Below are 6745 nucleotides of genomic sequence, written 5' to 3'. Positions count from 1 at the left end.
AAATGTGAAAGTGCCAAATTTCAAGTGATTACTGCCTGCTGGGGAAAGAATGGGCATTCCTCATTGTTCTTAATCGGAGGGATGTTTCTAGAACATTTTCTGGTCACAAGTCAGGGAACGAACGTATCAGCAGAAGATGCTTAAATTCCAAGCCTCTGCTTTGAGTCAATGGTGGGGGGTGGGTGGGGGCGGGTTGGGGAGAAGGGACAACCAGGGGACATCCCTTGTCACTCCAGCCCAATCCCCTGAACACACGGAAACCAAAGTAGGGTTCCAACCCCAAACTTTAAGCTGCAACTGTGGAAAACACGTGGGGGAGGAAGAGCAAATGCAAACCTGGACACGTGTGATCCATTCCTGATTGGAGCGGGATGGAACCAAGTAATCAAAGCAAGCCACAGCGTGGTCTAGGTTGGGCTGCCAGTCTTGGACCGCTTGCTCGCTAAATGCAGGCAGCAGCTACTGATCTGGCCAGGAAACAATGCCCCATTCAGCTCTCAGTATCTGTTCTTAATATCAAGATGCAGAAGCGGGGTCCCCATCGGTGGGGAAGCAAAGTCTGGGCCAGGAGAGCAATTACACCTTAGCCAATCAAGTGAACAGAATGGGAGACATAAAAACATTTTTCAAGTGGAAATAATTCAGGAGCCTTCTAAATATCTTAACAGCGTACTTGGCCACACTTGGGATTAGGAAGTAGTATTTTATGCTGGGCAGTGGGGCTTTTGTTTTCTGTGCTTGCATTTTTCTCTTTAGCCAGGGATCTGAAGAGGGGACTGCGTTCTGTCAGAGTGTGGCATGGACCCCTCCAGCCCCCCGGCAGAGTATGGCATCCCCAGCATTTGACGAGAAGGCAGGGGAGGCAGGGGTGAAACAGACCTAGTTCCGTGTCGTGTCTGACAGCGTGGAAGCACACCCCACCCACGCTCATGGGTTCCCCCAGCCTCCCCAGGCTTGGTTTATGGGAGAGGGTTACCCCTAGAGCAAAACCCAGGAGACAGGCATAATGTACAGATCACAAAGGGTTTGGTCATAGCCCCCAGAGCAGGGTGAGGCTTGAACTGGGTCACCCTCTGTTTTCTGTCAGCTCCCAGATAAGATGAGAAAAGGTTGACCCTGCTGAAAGGAGCCTGTAATCCCAGTAGAATCCCTCAGTCGGCCCTAACGTTGGACTCTGGGCCATAAATCTGTATCCTGTGAGCAGCAGTCCTGCTCTGCCTGGCCTCAGGACACCCCACTTGAGTTCTGAGAAAATTCTTTGTGCTGGGCACTGGGGCCCAGAGAGGAACAAGCGAGGGCTGGAGGGAGGCTGGGAGGAAAGGGATGGTGATGATGGCAAAAATAATGAAGAAGAGGGAACGGCTATAACGGGCTCACTCTGAGAGCTTTACCAATGATCACTGCTTTAATCCTCTACTCTGCGAGATCAGTATCGCCATCATCTGCAGCTTACAGATGGTGAAACCAAGGCTCAGAGAAGTTAAGTAACTTGCTCAAGGTCACACAGGCAGAGTTAAGACTTGAACCCAAAACATCTGGCTCCAGGGTTCATATTCCTAACCACTTTGCACCTAAAGGAGCTGACGATAGAAGCAGATCAGGGAAGACGTCCTGAAAGAAGCTTTGAGAGGCCAGAGAGACATGTCATTTGGCACAAGTTCATCTATTAACACTCGGGGTCTACACAGGGGGAAAAAATACCTCGATTCTGGTGCTGTCTACACAGTGGGCCTCAGAGTCCAGAGGACGAGAATGGGTTAGTCAGAGTGTGGTCCCTGGGTGACAGCACCAGCCTCTTCTGGGAGCTCCATGAAACAGAACTTAAGTTTTAACAAGCCCCCCAGATGACTTTCAGGCACTCTCAAGTTTAGGGGGGCCCTGGCGTAGAACATCAGAACTAGACAGACCCGTGGAGGTGGTGTGAGTGGCAGGCGGAAGGCCACAGACAAAGTCAGGGGAGAGCGGGTGACAATGTCTCCCCCCAGCTCCCAGTCTGTCCCGTCTGTGCTGCCACAGCCAAACAATCGGGGGCTTTCTCACCACAGCAGAACCAGCACGATGGTAGGAGGTGGCCACTCTGCCCCTCCGCACGCTCTTCCCACAGCTGACTCCCCAGAGGGGCCTCCTTTAAAAGGAAGCCAGGCCCTGTCTTCCTTACCACCCTTTACTTAGGGAGGGGCTGGGCAGGAACCATCCCAGACACTCACTCACTGACCTCAGTTCTCATTCTCAAGGGGGCTCTCCTGTCCTTCTTCTCAAACTATGACCCTGGGGCAGATGTTCACCCTCTCTCCCTCTCCCCATTACCAGTCTCCTTTAAAACAAGTCTCGATGGAGGGAGCACAGACCTTGAAATCACAAAGTGAAAGTGTTAGTCGCCACCCCATGGATGTAATCATCCAGGCAAGAATACTGAAGTGGGTTGCCATTTCCTTCTCCATGGGATCTTCCCAAGCCAGGGATCGAACCTGGGTCTTCTGCATCACAGGCAGATTCTTTACCATCTGAGCCACCAGGGAAGTCCCCTCTCTCCCTCTCCCCATCACCAGTCTCCTTTAAAACAAGTCTCAATGGATGGAGTACAGACCTTGAAGTCACAGACTCAGGCGCAAAAATCTGTTTCATCATTCCCTACCTGTGTCACCTTGGGCAGTTTGCTTAACTTTTCTGAGCTGCATTTTCTTCACCAGTCAAATGGAGATGAGAATAGGTCTGTCATAAAGGATGAGATAATACGAGTCTGATACCAGACACAGAGGCCCCTTTCCTGACCACCTTCCATCACTGATCCCTGGGCCTAGGACCCAGGTGATTGTGAATGACGTGGGTGGTGCCAAACCAGGATATGTTAACCTGGGGCTGCTGACGCCAACTCCACATGGAATGCCATGGGGGTAGTGCCCATGCAAGAATAGGATGATCACTCAGGGGTTTCAGACCTGCAAGACCTGACCTATCGCATTCCCATCACTGCTTTAGCTGAAACCAAAGCCCATTTCCTCTCTAGGGTCGGTCTCATGCTAACAGCTGCAGGTGGGTCCCAGGAGCACACCTCTTTTAAGATCCCAGTGGCCCCAGGTAGAGCTGCCTCAGCCAGGCTGGTGGTCAAAATCAGACCAAATGAGACATGGGAAAGATTAAAACCCAGAGTCCTTTGCATCTGGGATTGAAGTCGTCAGCCCCCAGGTGATCTTATTCAGGGTTGGCATCATCCAAGTTTTCCTAAACACCCTCTGAGCCACTGCTTCCCACATCCTGGCCCAACATAGTGAAAAGGATTCTAGGAAGGCTTTCAGGGACCACATCTAAGAACAGCCATTGCCTCCCCAGCCACAGGACAAACATCACCCACAAGCATCACATGAGCAGCACCCTGGCAGAGGCAGAAGGGCAGGGAGGGGAAGCAGAGCTGCCGGAGAGAGCTGCTGCCCCAGAACACCAGGACTCGCCTCCCTGGCCCTACCCAAAGCTCCCGGGCCATTTAGCACATTGCCTTCCCAGATGAGAATCCCTTCCAGAATTCTTGTGCTTAATACTTCAAGGATGCCTGCCTTCTCTCAGAGTAAGCATAATCATAACTGTTGCTATTTGTTGAGTGCATGCTACATGCTAAACATTTTATGTAATTTTAGTCAAATTGACCCTTGAAAAACTCCTATGAGATAGAACACACGATCATTCTCTTTAACAGATAAGGAAGAAGATAAGGCTCACAAAGAGGAAAATTTCTGCTCAAGGCCACACAATCAGCAATATAGAACCAGGATTCCCACTTAGATCCCTTTAATTCCAAGGTCACGCTCATAGCTACTTGGCTAACAGATGTCCTTGTCACAAAGATTCCGCTACCTTTTTAGTTCTGTTGCTTAACCAGTTATGTCTATGTTCCTTATCAATTTGGGGACCACAGGCAAACACCCTGATATCTTTGGAGATGATCAATATGGAGGATGGCAGGACTATCATCTCCCTGATTCAGCACACTCTACCTACATTGGTAGGACCCCAAGACATCAGCCCTCCAGGCAACCTTCCACCACTGCTGACACACACTGAGCTAATATCAGCACAAGAATCTAAACATTTTTCACCTCCACCAATTTCCAGCGGAACTGGGAGAGGGCCTGCCCGCTTCCTGATGGAGTCTCAGAGCTAGGATTCGGCAGCACAGTCCCTGGAATCTTCTCTGCCAGTTCAGGCTGTCCTCATCGCCTTTCCTTTGCCCTGAGCCTGTAAACTCCACATTCCTCATTAACAGCAGAGTCAATAATTGCACTTCTTTGACAAGCCAGAGTTAGACCCATCCCCAGGCACCCCAGATGTCCCAGACCTGTGTACTTTTTCAGAATGTATGTATTTTTACAATAACAATTGCTTACTCCAAATGGCAGATGCATCCTCCTGACCTGTGGCTTTCATTTTAGTTCCTGAGGTCAAGTCAGAGGCCTGGAGCCAAAGGGCCTTTCTGCAGATTCAGAAGGTTCTCTCTGGCCCATAAGGCAGCCCCCTCCCTCAATCTTCCCCTAGTAAATGATATGAAAGTTCTCCCTAATTAGAGTCTCCCTTTAAGTTCTGTAGACTGCTAATGAGTAAGAAAGAGGAGGCACTTGGGAGCCCTGAAGAAATTATTTGAAAGCAGAACCAAGTGGCCTGGGTAAAACATCACCGTTTCAGTCAAAGGCATTTTCCCTTTCACATAACCATCTGACATGGCCCAGCTGGCAGCATATTGAAAAATCAGAGACACTGGCTTTTTTTTTAAAGAAAATGGCCTCCACTTTATTATTCCTGGGCTTCCTTTGCTTGGCAAACTGTCTCCTTATCAACTTGACCCTTCCACGACCCCCGATCCCTATCAGCTAAGACAGGAGCGGGCATCCTCTCTTGCCCAGGGTTCCAAAGGAGGTAAGTTAATTGATTGAGGTTGCACAGTAAGTTGACAGTCAGCAAGAACTGGGTCTTAGGGTTAGACACTCCAGGTCATTTCACTCCATCGCTAACAATTCTGAATGCTCACCGTGGGGTAGGAATGATCTTTCACAGGCGCTGACTCATTCATCTATTCCTTCATGAAACTGATATTGAGCAAAGAGTTATTTCTTGCTGGGCCTACAGCAGTGAGCTCAACAAAGTCTCTGCTCTCCTGAAGCTTACATTCTAACAAGGGAGACAACAACAGATAAATGTACATGATAGTGTCAGCCGATGCTCAGTGACTTGGGGAAAATACATCAGGGTAAGGGAATTGAGGGGGCTTCCCAGATGATGCAGTTATAAAGAAACTGCCTGCAATGCAGGAGATGCGCATTCAGTCCCTAAGTCAGAAAGATCCCCTGAGAAGGAAATGGCAACCCATTCCGATATTCTTGCCTGGAAAATTCATGGACAGAGGAGCCTAGTGGGCTACAGTCCATGGGGTCACAAAGACTCGGATGTGACTGACTGAGTCACAGGGGATTTGCACACACACATGCACATGCACACAGGGGAATTGAGAAAGCCTCAAAATGCTGCTTAAGAGAGAGAATTAGGAGTTGTCTCTAGCAGGAGGTGACAGAGAGATTTCAGCCGAGTTTAATCAACGGTGGAGACAAGCTTCGCTCTGTTTTCTGAGGGCTTCCCAGGTGGCGCTAGTGGTAAAGAACCTGCCTGCCAATGCAGGAGGCATAATAGATGTGGGTTTGATCCCCGGGTCGGGAAGATCTCCTGGAGGAGGAAATGGCAACCCATTCCAGTCTTCTTGCCTGGAGAATCCCGTGAATACAGAAGCGCCTGTGAAAAATCATTCCTACACCATGGTGAGCATTCAGAATTGTTAGCGATGGAGTGAAATGACCTTGAATATATAGAGAATATAGCCTTTGGGCTATAGTCCAAAGGGTCTCAAAGAATCAAACACAACGGATGCAACTTAGCATGCACGCATACGGGCAAGGCATGCAGGCAGAGGGAACACAAGCACAGGTTCCATGGGGCAGGAGCCTGCTCTGTTTAGGGAGAGGGAGGAAGGTTGCTGCTGGCCACGTGCAGGAGCAGACCCTAACTGGGGATGCAAGGAGGCAGATGGCAGATTGCATAGGGCCTGCCAGTCCACGGTGGGGACTTCAGATTTTATCCTAAACACTGAGATGTGTGCTCAAGAAAACAAGTTCCAATTTCAGTTTTATAGGGTTTATCTGGCCACTCTTTGGAGAACAGTCTGGAGGGGGTCGAGGGTGGAGGCTGGGAGCTGAGTAAGGGGCAGATGAGATCATCAAATCCTTCAACAACCCCAGAAGATAAGTCATATTGTTACGAGGCAACTGGGGCTCAGAGACATTACAGAACTTGCTGCAGGTCTTACACCAGGATGCAGACAGACTGGGAAGGAACCCACGTTTGGCCCTGAGCCTGAGCTGCCCCAGAACCATGAAGCTCAAAAGCTGCAAGACACCAAGGAAAAGGGCAGGCACTGCTGCTGCTTTAAGGAATAAAGCTCTCGTTTCAGGCCTGCCTCTAGCCAGCGCCCGGAGTCCTGGTTCACTTGAGAAGCACCATTTACTGGGGCCTCGCTGTGTCCCAGGCACAGGCCGGGGCTTTGACGTACAGGATCTCATTTAATCCTCACTCTAGCCCAGGGATCTGGGTATTATTATCCCTGTGTTACCAGATGAAAAAGATCTCATTTTCTCAGTGGAGATAGTGAAAACATTCCAAAGCTGCTTTGGGGTTTAATTCACAGAAACCTCAGCATTTAATCTACTAA

At 49.7% G+C, this 6745-nt stretch overlaps 1 non-coding gene across 1 annotated transcript; it reads right to left on the bottom strand.

Annotated features, from left to right (window-relative positions):
* Positions 1 to 2447: 2447 nt before the first annotated feature.
* TRNAH-GUG lies at positions 2448 to 2519 on the bottom strand. Its single transcript has one exon. It is a non-coding gene; the product is annotated as a tRNA-His (tRNA).
* Between the last annotated feature and the right edge of the window lie 4226 nt (positions 2520 to 6745).

The sequence above is a fragment of the Cervus canadensis genome, chromosome 11 (genome assembly GCF_019320065.1).
Source record: "Cervus canadensis isolate Bull #8, Minnesota chromosome 11, ASM1932006v1, whole genome shotgun sequence".
NCBI classification, from domain to species: domain Eukaryota; kingdom Metazoa; phylum Chordata; class Mammalia; order Artiodactyla; family Cervidae; genus Cervus; species Cervus canadensis.
This window is presented reverse-complemented; position numbering and strand designations above follow the sequence as displayed.